This window comes from Rattus norvegicus, chromosome 14, assembly GCF_021556685.1.
Source record: "Rattus norvegicus strain SHRSP/BbbUtx chromosome 14, alternate assembly SHRSP_T2T, whole genome shotgun sequence".
NCBI classification, from domain to species: domain Eukaryota; kingdom Metazoa; phylum Chordata; class Mammalia; order Rodentia; family Muridae; genus Rattus; species Rattus norvegicus.
This window is the reverse complement of record NC_141547.1, coordinates 7,460,405-7,475,645: the sequence shown is the minus strand read 5'-3', so window position 1 is coordinate 7,475,645 and position 15,241 is coordinate 7,460,405. Positions and strand designations below refer to the sequence as shown.

Genomic DNA, 15,241 nt, shown 5'->3' with positions numbered 1-15,241 from the left:
CCCAGTCATTTCCTCTTACCTACCTCCACGTTGCCTTCCTTGCTGTTCTGTCCGGTGTACTCCTGATTCTCGCTGATTTTAATGTGGACACAAAGCCTTCCAAGAAGCTGGACCTAATTAGTTCTCTGAGCTTTCTCAGTGATTGCCTCTAGCCTCTCACAAGGCTTTGTATCCTAGACTTTGTGATGACCGCTGAGCATGAAGATTGTGGCCTCCGCCATCTTAACTCTTTGTTCCTGAGTTCTCTTGACACCCCCATCCCACCGCTATGGGGTCAGCACCTTTAAACACCAACCCTGCCTTTGACATCCTTATTACACCAATAATTTCCTTTCCTCAGCCTGTGTCCATCCACTTCGACACTTCTGGAAGAAAGCTTGGTCTTGCGCACTGACCATTCCCATGTTTTGCTTGTGGTAAACCCTGCAGTCTGTGGGACCCATTTCCCATCCTCCTAGGCGTCCACTTCACATTTCAGACCATCTCCCTTTCAACCTCTTCGCCAGGAAAGCAGAAGTGATAGAAGAAACTTCTGTAACATTCCCACCCCACGTCTACCCATATCTAAGCCCTCACGCTCACTCTGTTTCGCAGCTTGTACCTACAGATCAAGACATTCCACTGTCTCATCCATACTTCCTTAGCACGTCACTAGGCTACTCCCACCCCGACGTGCAGACAAAATGCTATTTCTCTCATGCAAAGTCAAGTCTTTTGCTTCATTCTCTCACTGGTGACTACTGCCTGCCAGGTATTTTCTTCGCTGCAGAACTCCTCAGAAGAGCTGTCACTGGGTCTTTGCAACTTTTCCCCCCCCCGGCCACATTCAGCTGGTCAGTTGTAGACTTAGAGAAGAAAGTACTTGGCTTTCCGGCAGTGCTGTGGTAAAAGGTAAAGTGAATGAAAGCTGTCAAAGAAACGATGAGACTAGAAACTTTTGTGATTGGTCACAAAGTCAAGACAATGAGAAGCTCAACGTAGATGTCAAAACAAGAGGGGCTGCTGGCAGGTGCTGGACGCACCAGCTATCTTGGGCTTGAGTCCAACCAGGATGGGTCTCATAGCATACTGCAGGACCGATCCCTGTCAAGGTACAGTTGGTTCCACGGTTCTAAATGTAGTGGTTCAGCTCCTGTCCATGTTCTGTCTATCAGGGAGTTTGACGAAGGTGGTCAGAGGGACTCCTCTGATCCAGTTTCTTCTTGGGGTGCCATTACGTGACATCCCAGGGCTTCTCACACCTGTCTGGTCACTCCCGTCTTCCCTGTCTCCTGTCATGTAATCAGCCACACCGGACTGCTCTGTGACTGAGATCTTTATTTCTTGATTCCTTTCTTTTCTTCATGTTCACTCACCGTAAAGTAGCACCTTCCTTTACCCAGGACGAACAGGAAGTGGATATTAGTTAGCCTGTGCAATCAGTCAATAGACAGTAAGGCTGGGTTGAATTCAGGTCTTATGATGCCTTTCCCTGTATCCACTACTCTCTCCCCCACAAACTTGTTTTTTTTTTTTTTTCCGGAGCTGAGGACTGAACCTAGGGCCTTACGCTTTCTAGGCAAGCGCTCTACCACTGAACTAAATCCCCAACCCCACAAACTTGTTTTAATTATGTTAATTTGCACCACAATTAATGTGAAATGGTATATCACATAACCGTGAAGGATAAAGCCTTAGGTGTTTTAACTGTATTATCAGCTATCTTACAAGCAGAGAAGTCATTTGCAAAGGGTCAAGTGGTTGGAGCTTGGGCATCAGGAAACTGGGACTCCAGTACTGAGATTTTTTTTTTTAAAGATTTATTTATTCTATATAAGTACACTATAGCTGTCTTCAGACACCAGAAGAGGGCGTCGAATCCCATTCCAGATGGTTGTGAGCCACCATGTGGGTGCTGGGATTTGAACTCAGGACCTCTGGAAAAGCAACCAGTGCTCTTAATCGCTGAGCCATCTCTCCAGCCCCAGTACTGAGATTCTTAAACTTTAGAATGTCTCTTTGGAGTTCCCGAAGTTTGCAGGAAACACAGCAGAAATCTAAGCCGCTCACATGTGAGTCATTTTCTTTGAAAAATTTGAAGGCTCAATTATCATACTGTTCTGTGCTATTTTGAGTAAGAAAGCCCCACACACTACCCTGAGACGGCTACTTACTAGCTTTCCTACTCTGAAAAGTGTTCCATTGCTTGTAAAATCAAGGGGTGATATCCAGGGAAGATTGTTCTCAATGCTTAAGAACGGTGACTGCAAGTACCTGGGCAAGGAATGGCCAAGAAGGCGCTGGGGAGGGCTGTCGAGGCTGTAGACATTGTTACAAGTGTTGCATGTTTTTTTACTGCCTCCTAACACAGAAGCAGAAATTGCCACAAAAGACGTAGGAGCTCTCAAGACTGCCTTTCACTTCCCATTGTTAACAAGTGGCAAAGAGCTACTAAGCTTAGCCGAAGATTGCACTCCATTTCCTGGAAAATCTCTGCCAAGGGAAGACTGTAGGAGTCCATGATTTCGAAGTTCTAGGGGGAGGGACAGGAAGTGGGGATGGTGGGCAGAATCTGCTCCATTTTCTTGTAAAAGCTTCTGAAAATGTCATGCTATTGCCTTCTAGTTCTAACATCTTCCCCTCTCTCCCTCGCTCCCGCTCTCTCTCCTGCTTTTAGGCCTTTGTCCCCCAATCTACCTTCCTTCTCCTTTCCTCACCATTTAGCAGCGTGTACCTATTGAACACTTGCTTTGGGTGACGCGCTGATCAATTGCTGGATATATATGCATGCCGTGGTGGACAAGTTTCCCATCAGTCACGGAGTCATTTGAATAGGTTTACAAACAAGTGAACAAATGCATGGCTAGATTGGTGACGCTCGTGGTGGTGGTGGATACACATCAGAAGAGTAACGAAGATTCAGAAGACTGAGTGATAGCATGGGCAGGGTTGGCATCAATGTGAGGCGAGGTCTGAGTACAGAGCTGAAGATGGGAGCGAGGGAAAAGAGCCCGGTTTCCTGACAATGCTCGGGGAGGAAGAAGGGCAGAGTGGCTGCTAGCGTGGCGGGACAGAGAGAGGCTTTGGGAACGGGTTGGAAGGTAGCTAGTCTCCAGAGCATACACCTTTTTATTCCAAGAGCCACAGGGTTCTAAGCGTCTGATCCACATTTTCCGAACGCCCTCTGCTGGCCGAACGGGGAAAGACACCCAAGGAGGACGAGGGGGAGGGGTAGGGGGAGGGTAAGGGGAGGGGAAGGGGAGGAGAAGGGGAGGGGGAGAAGACAACAGGACCACCTGCCCTATCTATGTATATTTATATTTTATTGCATCCATAACCACTTTCACTGGAGAGCACAAAGGGACTATGGACATTGAAAAAAGGGAACTGTGGGAGAACCAAAATAGGCAGGGCCAAGAAAAGCAGGAAAATCAGCAACGGAACTTTAGGAGAGAATACTTGAGGGGTTAAATTTAAAGCCTCATAGAAATGTTAGCAATAAAGATATCAGAAGCGGAGCTCTGCTGAGATTTTTGGATTGGGGGGGGGCACAGCACAAGAAGCATAAAAGCTCCAGAGTGGGTGGGGGTGGGGCTTTAACTTTTTGGCTTCTCTGGGCCATATCGGGCAAAGAGGAGTTGTCTCGGCTTCCGTTAAACATGCTAAGGAAAGCTGACGAAAAATAAAGGTTTGTATACAGTTTCCACGATACCCAGCATCACACAGGAGCAAAAGCTCAGCAGACAATCATTATATATGCAAAGAAAAGAGGCTGTCATAAAGTTAGTGGGCTACAGGCACGGGCGTTGGAGACACCAGTGCATTGGTATTGGGTTGGACGGAAGGAGCCGCCATGTTTGGTGGGTTCGCTGCGGCCCATCGGACGGTTTTTTAGTTTAATCTCACTGTGCTTCCTTCTTGAAAACAACCATTGGCAAGCGCGGACACTGATAGAAAGCAACCGTGGGCGTTTGTCTCTGGGAAGCTAGGGCCCCAGGTAGTAAAGACAACGTGACCAAAATTTCTTCAGGTTAAATGTCAGCCTGGAGCCCTACGCGTTCCATGTTGAAAAAGAGCAGGTAACCTGCTTACACCAACCGAGAGTGGAGTCGCGAATATTCAGACTATTATTTTCACCGAAATCTTGACATTTGTCTGCAAAGTCTTATTCCGAATTGAAAGATAACACTACCTTTTTCTCCTCCTGATGGGTGCGTTTGGTCAGTGTGTCAAGATGCACATTTGTGCCTTCTTTTGATCCTGACATAGTTTTGGTTCCAGCTGGAATGACTCGAGACACTGTATTCAAGGCTCAATTTAGTTCGCCGAGATGAGCAGTTACGTTTACTATACATGCGAGATATGCAAGCTGATTCCCATCATCAAGTTAATTTTGGTTCTGGCACCATTAAATGACCTGACGGGTCATAAACCAAGAAGTGTTTTCATCATTCAGCCTGGACTTAGCAACCCTCATGCGTCAATAATGTGGTCATATTAAGCATCAACACTCTAAGGGATTTCTGGAACCGGCTACGGTTTAATCACGTGGTCCTTAGGAAATTCAGCCTTGCTGGGATTTTCTCCATGGCGGCGGTTTTCATCGCGTGGGTGCTCGCCTTTTCTTGATGTACCCGTGCAGCAGCACCTCCTTAGGCCTCAGTCTGGGGTGGTATCGTCTTCTGTTAATTTTGCAAGTCTCTCTTCGCTATCATCCTCGAGACGCCATCCGTAGCTGCACCAGACAAGCTGATAATGGACAGAGAAAAGCCACGTTCACAGCTCTCCTGCCGCTTCGGCTAAACCTTTGATCTAGCTCTATCTTTTAGCCGATGGATGGATGAAGCCATTCCTTCAGGGGCGCTGGACTTGTAACCAGTGCCTCTAATATAAACGTCAGCGGAGCCACAGATGCAGATCTGTGCTGGCTTCCATCGCCAAGGCGCGGCAGCTAAAATTAGCAGCTCCGCTCTCCGGATTGATCCGATAGATTTTCCAGCTTCTTCACTTTGTCTCTGGCCTGCTGAGACACTGATTTAAAACACTCCTCCTCCCCACCCTTTACAGGGCGTACTGTATCTGTGGCGGTCTCCATATTTCCTCAACACACTCACAGTCAATAGCAGCTTTGCTTTTAGGGAGGATATTAAATATGCAAGCACACAGCTGGCTTTTACAATAGGCGCCATCTTTTTTTTTTTTTTTTTTTTTTTAAGGGTCTTTTATTGTTGTGGTTCAGACCACAAGGTCATGCAACGAGCAAACAGCATCACGTGACACTGCAGCGTGCCGTCGCCATCTACAAAGTTTAGGCTAAAAAAATGCCCCATTTTAAAAAGTTGTGGGGCTGGGGATTTAGCTCAGTGGTAGAGCGCTTGCCTAGGAAGCGCAAGGCCCTGGGTTCGGTCCCCAGCTCCGAAAAAAAGAACCAAAAAAAAAAAAAAGTTGTACATTTTAAAAAGTTTTGTTCTGTGACTTAACATTTTGTGTGCACTGGGTTTGCCAGCATCCTAATTGGCGACCAGCAGGCATAGGATGCTTTCTGAAATTGAAGCCTGAGGGTTGGGGATTTGGCTCAGTGGTAGAGTGCTTGCCTAGCAAGCGCAAGGCCCTGGGTTCAGCCCCAGCTCCGAAAAAAAAAAAGTCATCTGTTCACGCGTCGGACACGTAACCTCTCTTTTCCTATATTTTCTTTCCTTTGAGATGTTGCTGAAGCCATGTTGGGGTTAAGAAAATAACGCGAGACAAGGGACTATGCTTCTTTCTGTTATAGGAGTCACAGGCGAAAAGGAAAGAGCAGGGTTCGGACTCTTCTGCGTCGCATCTGCCGGTGCAGTGTGGAGCGAGAGGAAACCGTGAAGCACAGTGAGCAGTGCTGAAGCACGGCTAACATGTGGAGGTACCCTTAGCAATGGGATAAGAATGCAACCTGTTGGTCTGGAGAGAAGGCTCAGCAATGGCTGCTCTTCCACGGGACGCGAGTTCAATTCCCAGCAACCATATGGAAGCTTTAAAAAAAAAAAAGAAAAAGAAAAAGAATACAACCAACTCCTGTGTTCTAAATAACATTTAGGACCTCTTGTCTCAACCGTAGGCTGGAATATTATTGACAGTCATGGGTTTTACTTGCTAAACCTTCACAGGAGCACGTCAAGTCTGGTGGTACCAACTTGACTCTTCGTACTTGGAAGATAACATACTAGAAGCCACGTACCGCCATAAAGCTGGGGCCTCGTGTCTTGGTTACTTTTCTATTGATGTGAAGAGAAACCGAAGCCAAGGCAACTTATAGAAGAGTTTGCTGGGCTCAGAGTCTAGGAGGACGAGTCCATGACTATCGTGATGGGAAACATGGCAGTGGGTTGGTGGGCATGGTGCTAGAGCAGTAGCTGAGAGTTTACATCTTGATCTACTTGCATGAAGAGGAGAGAGAGAGAGAGAGAGAGAGAGAGAGAGAGAGAGAGAGAGAGAGAGAGAGAGAATACTTTAATCCTAAAGTCCACCCCCACTGACACACCTCCTCCCCCCACCCCCCCCCCCCCCCGAACTGGGGACGGAACCCAGGGCCTTGCGCTTCCTAGGCAAGCGCTCTACCGCTGAGCTAAATCCCCAACCTTGACACACCTCCTTAAACAAAGCCACATCTTCTAATCCTTCCCACTTCCTGCAACTGGGAACCAAGTATTCAAATATATGAGCCCTTGGAGGCCACTCCCATTCAAGATACCACACATGCACATAAACAGCACCATGTAATATCGACATATAACATTGCTGTCTACAATGTTTATTCCCAAGAACTGGACAATGAGGTTCCGGAAACCCATCTCACAATGCTTAAGCGAGTTTATGCCTCTGTGTCGGGCTGCATTCAAAGCTACACTAGGCTGCATGAAGGCTGAACACTCCTGAACTATATAGTGCATAAAAATATAGTTGGTCTCTTGGGGATGAGCGAGGACTGCTATATGAGAATGAAGACTGCTAGCACACCGGGGTCTTGTGACAAGCACACATTTGCCATTTGAACCTGATTTCTTATACAACATGCTAAGCCAGCCACCTTAGGCATTGAGCTCAGATAGATAGGACAGGAGATGGCAGCATCAGTGACAGTCTCATCAGTGATTCTTCGACGCTAACACGGCCAGGAAAATGGTGGGACCTGTGTTCTCACCCTTGCCCTCTCTCCACCAAGCTTCCGAATGTGCAGACACAAGAGCTCCTGCTTTGTGATGATGAAAACATCAAATGGCATCTTTGAATCAGGTTATATGAGTGTGAGTTCAGTGCACATTCATCCCGGAGTGCTTGTGACACACGGCTGCATTTCCCAGGAGGGCACCGCTGCTCTCACAGTGCTTAATCAATGACTCACGTTGTAATTGAAGATACAGCATGTCTGCGAGCAGTCACACAGCTTCACACGTCTTTGTTTATTAAAAGCATTTCATCGTTATTTGAAAAACCGTCCTTGTTCCGATGGGGACAAGATGGGTGATGGCTTCTGCTGTTCTAGAAGTGAGCGTGTGGAGATTGGCTAATTCCTACAAGGTCACATCAGAAGTTATTGGCTTAGCCAGGATAGGAATTCGAAGCCTTTGTTTCCGCAGACTAGTGACCTTCAAGTAGCATAGCTATGGTGACAAATGGGATCGCTGGAGACGCTGTGTTGAGAAGTGAGGTAGGAGTAGGAATCCTTGATTCGGAAGTTACGGAGACAAAGAGGATTATCATGTGTACATGAAACAGTCTACACTATGATGTAATGGCACTGGGGACGAGCGAAGTGAGCTGTGACTTTGCCTCTCTTGTCACTGTTATATGCTGTGTCTCTTCTCAGAAACCTGTCTTGGCCTTTTCAGGTGTCAAGTGATTCCACATTGACTCTGGTCACTGGTGGGAGGCACCATAGCAAGGCTTGATGTTCCCAAGAGCAGGGAGATGGATCCGTAATGCAAAGTCAGAGGTGAAAGGTGAGTGAACGACTAGCCAGCTAAAAGAAGATCAAGGGCAGCGTTCTGTGGTCTCCCAGTCTCCCATTGTGTTCTCCTTTTCAGAACCTCAGGAAACATGCCCTTCCACAGAAAGCGAAGGACATCCAGGCAGCCAGCGAAAGAAACCAGCTTATTCGCTTCCTTGAGCTTCTGGTTGGCAATAACAAAAGGTGTCTTCGTATTTTAGGCTCACAGATTGGAGGTGGACCCTCGAGTGCAGTTAGAGAGAAGGAACTTTTTGTTCCTGGGTCCACGCAGGAGAAGTAGAAGAACTCACTGTGTCAGTTCAACTGCCATCCTACCCAGGAGGGCCAGAAATGAAGAAGGGCGCTGTGGAGACAGCCTCATTACATAGTGGACTCAGAGGCATGGTGTCCAGTGCTGAGAGTAAGTAGCAGGACTGTGCGCAGACACAGAAGGGACTAAATGTAGGGATGATACCTGGGGGATAGACTTTGCCTCTGTACATCAGGAATATAATAAGCAAGGCAAAGGCTCGATGCATACTGAACACCAAGAGAGGGTCAGGTTGCCAGAGGCCATTGGTATGGCTCCCCCTCCACTCCCAGAGGAGAAAATCATCGGTTAGATGACTCAAACACAGTAGCTCAGTTTCCTGGAGTTTGGTTTTCTGTATGTCTTGATAATTAGACAAGATTTTTTTTAAAGAAATCAGAGAACTGGTAGAGGAGCTCTCTTCTTTGTTTTCCCATGACGTCTCTTGTATCATCCACATAGCCATGTTTTTCCTATGTGCACCGCTTGATTGCATAGATGCATCCATTTCCCTGAAGTTGTGGACTTCTCTGAAGGCGAGGAAGGATATTATTGCTAAGCTTCTCAGTGTGCTTTCTCATTGGTCCAGTACAGTGCGTTCGGAGTCTAAAGGGAATGGTCCAGCAGGATAAGAGTGTGAATGTAGGAGAAAAAGAACTGTCCCCCAATCAAATTCCATCAGTATTCTTTTAAGATGCAAATACTATGTAATTAAACATGCCTGCTTAGACATCATACTCTCTGTTGGACTGTGTCATTACATGGTGCCCCTTACATTTATGTGTGACTGGGGACACTGATACTCACTGTACTGGCTGGTTTCCTGGGTCAACTTGACACAAGCTGGAGTTATTACAGAGAAAGGAGCCTCCCTTGAGGAAATGCCTCCATGAGACCCAGCTGTAAGGCATTTTCTCAATTAGTGATCAAGCAGGAAGGACCCAGCCCATTGTGGGTGGAGCCATCCCTGGGCTGGTGGTCCTGGGTTCTATAAGAAAGCAAGCTGAGCAAGCCAGAGGAAGCAAGCCAGTAAGTAACATCCCTCCATGGCCTCTGCATCAGCTCCTGCTTCCTGACCTGCTTGAGTTCCCGTCCTCACTTCCTTTGGTGATGAACAGCAGTGTGGAAGTGTAAGCTGAATCAACCCTTTCCTCCCCAACTTGCTTCTTGGTCCTGATGTTTTGTGCAGGAACAGAAACCCTGCTAAGACACCCACATATATGAGTTAGACACTGAGATTAGCTGAATGTATGGAAACCCTAAGTAGAGTTTAAATAGAAAAGAGCTTGACTGTAACCTGCTAATGTAAGGATAGTTGGAAGAGATGTTCCAGATAGATAGAGCGAACCTCTCTGCCATCCTGACTCTTTCTGCTCTCCCTTGGAACCATCCTTGGGGAGGTGTGAGGTAAGGTGTGTGTGTGTGTGTGTGTGTGTGTGTGTGTGTGTGTGTGTGTGTGCGCACGCAGAGCCCAGAGGTCAATGTCAGATTTCTCAATTATTCCCTGCATTTTATTTGCTGAGGTCTCTCACTGAACTGAGGCTCACCAATTGGCCAGACTGCGTGGGCGGCAGGTTCCAGGAATCCCCCTCCCCCATGCTCCCTCTTCCACGTGTTCTGTAACCAGTGCGGAACCCCACACTAGCACAATCCTGCTCCTTCCAAGGAGCTTTCTGTCTTTACCAAAGCCTTCCATCTGTAGCTCATTGGCCAGAATTTTGTCTCATTGATATCTTATCATCTGATTTGGATTCTTAGAAACGAGTATCCCGCCCCCCCCTCCTCCTCCTCCTCCTCCTTCTCCTCCTTCTCCTCCTTCTCTCTCTCTCTCTCTCTCTCTCTCTCTCTCTCTCTCTCTCTCTCTTCCTTCCTTCCTTCCTTTTAATCTGGACATATCACTAATAACATCACACTTCCAGCGAGATTTTGTTGGTGAGGGGAGAAGCGGAGAGGCTTCTGGGTAATTATCAGTGGAGAAGGTGCAGAGAGGCTCCCAGCAAGGACGGCTGTACTGATTCTATGTGAAAAACATCTTAAAAGGTGGAAAGAGAAAAACATCCTTACGATCATAGGTGCAGAAGCTATGAAAATATAGATCCCAAACACGAACAGCTTCTTTTTCCATGAGACTCACTTTTACTTTATGTGTGTGGAATGCCTTTGGAAGCCAGAGGAGGGTAATAGATCTCCTGGGACCAGAGTTACCCAGAGTTGTTAGCTGCTATGTGGGTGCTGGGAGCTGAACCAGAGTCCTCTGGAAGCAGTTAGCGCTCTTAACCTCTGAGCCACCTCCCCAGCCCCATGGCTTTTGTTATAGAGGGAACAGGTATAGCACTTAAACCTATCTGGGTTTTGATTCAGGGAATCTTAATCCAATCAATGTTGGGTCCAGGATCTCCATTTTGTACTTTTTCCTCTTCTTGGAGTTTGGGAAGGGTCGTACGGTTTTTTGGCTTTCCAGTTACAGAAGACTGTTTAGGTAAAAAATAAAAAAAGGGCAGAACCAGTTCCCACACATACCTGGCGGGGGCGCTCTCGCTAGTTCAGGCTCCAGAGGGCCGTTGGAATTAGTGCTAATTCATCTCAGCAGCTCCATGCTGCCTCCAAGTACTCTGTGACCCAGGCAGCAATCTCTCTACCCATCTAGTTCCCTGGGCGGGTAGTTCCACGCCATGCATACCCACACCAGTTCTACGGCGGACCAGTGCATCCCACCACCATACACTTTGTTGAACTCAATTAAGTCACCACATGAAAAAATACACCACACAATAGCCTCTGATCCAATTGATAAGGTATAATTTGCCCGTCTAGACAGCACCAAATCCTGTACACACCCACCCCTTAAGAATAGTCATAACAATCTGTAGCTGTGTGCAGAGAAGAATCTTGACATCCGCCGCCATGTTCTCCCAGCTTCTTCCTCCCTCCGGCCCCCACTCTGATCTCCCTTCTAAAACCGCTACTCCTGCCTCCCTTCCTTCTCGTCCAATGACAGGCCTCGTTTTATCTCGTCTGCCTTCACCTGCATCATGACGTCAGCCTGCAGAAGGCAGTGTGGTGAAGGAAAGGGAAAACATCTGTGGCTCTGTGTTCCAGCACCTCCTCCCCATGGCCACCGAGTTCTCTTTAACCCCACAACTGGGGTGACAGGCATGGGGGGCAGCACGCTGAGTCGTGAGGCGGCATCAATGAGGACAGGGACAGTGTGGTGCTGGGTGCAGAAGTGGCGGCAGGTAGAGCACGGCAGAAGCAAGCTCAGGACCTGTGGGAAGAAGTAACCTGGATGTCATAGTCTATTGGCTTCCAATGTGTTGGAAGCCAGCCTTTCCTAGGGTTCATCACAGGCTATCCCTTTCCCAGGATGTACCACAGGCTATCCCTCTCACTGTATGTGGGGAGACATAAATCCCCTTTGCTCTGTTGTTTGTCTGCCATGACTCTCATGCTTTTGGAGTGCCAGTACCTAACAACCTCATTTCTTCTCTGGTGTATGGGTCACTACAGGAATCGCCAGCTTCAGAAGCCTCTGTCTGTCTGTCTGTCTGTCCGTCCATCCATCCATCTATCTATCTATCTATCTATCTATCTATCTATCTATCTATCTATCTATCTATCTATATCTATCTATCTATCTATATCCATCTCTCTGTCTATCTATCCATCCATCCATCCATCAACTATCTATCTATCCATCCATCATCTATCTATCTATCCATCCATCATCTATCTATTTATCCATCTATCTATATCTATCTATATTCATCTATCTGTCTGTCTATCTGTCTGTCTGTCTGTCCATCCATCATATCTATCTATCTATCTATCTATCTATCTATCTATCTATCTATCTATCTCCAGCTGTCTGTCTGTCTATCCATCCACCCATCCATCACCTCTCTCCCTCTCTCTCCATCCATCATCATCATCATCATTATTATTATTATTATTATTATCTATAATTTTTGAGACAGGGTCTCCTGTAGCCCAGGCTAGCCTTATTCTCTGTATTATTTGGAAGATAACCTTGAACTTTTATTCTTCATGCCTCTACTTTCTGAGTACTGGCCTATATGCATCCGTCACTGTATGTGGTTTATGAACGGCTGGAGTTCCAACCCAAGGCTTCACACACAGAAGATTTGTGCCTGTCAACCTAGCAACATCCCCAAGCCATACTGACATCTCAATGATTTCAACTGTGACTGAGCCATATATAGATTGATATAAACAGTGGCTGGGTAGATCAAACACTGGGGTGCCGGCGTGTAGCTTGGGGCTATATCCCAGCTCACGCATCGTGACTACTGTGCCATGATAGCTACATGAACCCTGGTCTTCATACACAGTCTCTCATTTCATCTTTAAACACAACGCTAGGGATGCCTGTTGGTTTCCTTTTGTGCATGGGGAAATGAAGAGTTAACTGGGGTGCTAGGTTCAGTTCCCCTCAAGCTGGGATGGTCTTCACCGTGCCTGTCCTCAGAGTCTCTGCCATTCCTCACAAGAGTAAGTGAGAGGAAAGGACTCATCTCCCTTAAAATCTCTCCCAGCTCACCAGATGGAAATCTATAAACTATGGAGTCTTTCAAACCCAACTAGACTTGTTGTGTCTCCGTGGAGCTGCGTTCAAAATAAGGAAAATAAATAGCAGATGGTGATATTTCTAGACTGAAACCCAATAAGAGAGAGTATTGCCATTTTTTTTCCTGGCTGCAGGAAGTGCCTATTTGGGTGTCTCAAGTACTATGAGAATACTTGGCAAATGACGTTTGGGAGTGAAACATATGACATCCCATTCAAACATGTTTTAATTCAAGACTTCCTTCACAGAGAAAACTAAAATTTTCATCATTCCTCAGAATTAGAAAATGTTGCCTAAAAACACATGTAAAACCGAATGATCACCCATAAGTCTGCGTTTACTCAAAAAGAAATATATTATAATTGGACAGCACACATGTATGCTTCCCTGTATGTATTATAAGCACTTACACTTACAAAAGAAAAAGAGTCTGCTTAGCTTTGGACATCAGCAGTTAGAGAAGTGGATGTCATGGTGGCACCTTCAAGGAAGAGAGTGATGGTTCACTCTGTGTGGTTATGAGGTCCTGGAAAGTCACTCTGCAAAGTCAGGCAAAAGAAAGATCAGAGCAGGGCTGGTGAGATGGCTCAGTGGTTAAGGGCACTGACTACTCTTCCAGAGGTAGAGTTCAATTCCCAGTAGCAACACGGTGGCTCACAACCATCTGTAACGGGATCTGATGTCCTCTTCTGGTGTGTTTGAAAAAAAGTGACAGTGTACTCATAAAAATGAATCTTTTTTTTTTAAAAAGAAAGCTCAGAGCCAACCCAAGGATTTGATGAAAGCAACCCTAACGCTAGCCGTAAATCTAGAACAAGACCTAGCCCTACCCCTAATCCTAGTCAGAGACCTAGCCCTACCCCTAACTGTAACCCTAGTCTTAACGCTAGTCCTAACCCTAGACATAGCCCTAACCTTAGACCTAATCCTAGCCCTATTTCTAGCCCTAGCCCTAACCCTAACCCTAGCCCTAGCCTTAGCCCTAATTCTATCCCTAACCCTAATTCTATCCCTAGCCCTAACTCTTAGTTAACTATGTCAGTCAAAAGCCAGAGTCAAAAGCCAGTTTAGAGCCACTGAAGGGTTTGGATGGGGGGGCTTTAGGTGCAGTCATGAACTTGAATGGGGGACAGAACAGTTATTAACAGCTGGACAAACAGCCTGTGGCCAACAAAACCATCAATATTGATCCCGTCTGCCAAGGCCAGAAGAGGTGGCACCACCTCCTTTTGACTTTCTCTTACCAACTTGCAAACGAATTAGCAGCAAGGCAAGAGGCACCTTCACTTGCTTCTGCTCAGATGCTTTTCTAGCCCAGGAAAGGAGAAAGAAGGGGACCCTTGGGTAGGCTGCCATAATGCTCATCTACCCCAAGGAGCCTCAGGGGCCCTGCTTTTGGTTGTTTTCTTCTCCTGTGTGTTTAACACATTGCCACTTCACTCTGTCCTCAGAGAAGCCCCTCTGTTGGCGTGGGTAGCCAAGCGTTCAGCTACACACACCCAGGAACTAGTGGTTTCCTCGACTAGTTTGCCCACTTTGTTTTAGGGCTTCGCTTTTCTTTGCGTGTGGTCACACTGCTGGGGAAAGGGAGTCTGCCAAGCTTTACCCTCAATCCTCCATTACCACCGTTGCCATCTCCAGTATATACTTTACGTGGCCTGGGGATCATTTGTTATTTGTGGGACAGGGAAAAGCCCTATGAGGAAACAAAATCCCATTCATAAGCAGCGTCGTGTTATTAATGTTGTTGTTATAAGTGAATTATTACAGTCATACTCTTAGTGGGACACACTCTTAGCTTAGGACAAAATCTGCACCCATAGGAGATCAACTGCATCTTCCTTAGCGGAAGAGAGGGACATCTTTCACCCTGTTCTTGTCATTACTTTGTAGGTTTGGTAAATGAGTGTAACATCGTGAAGGTCTCTGCTTCCCAGAGGTAGCTTTGATGGATATACAAAAGAAGCCCAGGGATGCTGTTCATTTATGTCTCTCTCTCTCTCTCTTTTTTTTTTTTGGTTCTTTTTTTCAGAGCTGGGGACCAAACCCAGGGCCTTGCGCCTCCTAGGTAAGCGCTCTACCACTGAGCTAAATCCCCAGCCCCCATTTATGTCTCTTAATCGAAGTTCTACTCAGTCGGTTGTTTTTACGTTGTGCAAAAGATATTCACTGATGATTTGAAATTTTAAAACTTCTACTCTAAAACTATAAAAATTTATTGTCACAGTGGTAGGATTTTTTTTTTTTTTGGTCTAAGGGGACTCAAATACATTTCCATGGTAACAGGAAGAAAAATATTAAATGGTTTCGAGATATCTGCTTTTCTGATTGCTAAATGCAAACAGCTTTTACACATCTTTGGGCATTTCAATTCTTAATATTCGTTTTGCCCTGAGAAAACACA

General features: G+C 46.4%; 1 pseudogene; it reads left to right on the top strand.

The window, feature by feature from the left end:
- Positions 1 to 7,618: 7,618 nt before the first annotated feature.
- Pcna-ps3 (proliferating cell nuclear antigen, pseudogene 3) overlaps positions 7,619 to 15,241 on the top strand; it is a 36,445-nt pseudogene continuing 28,822 nt past the window's right edge.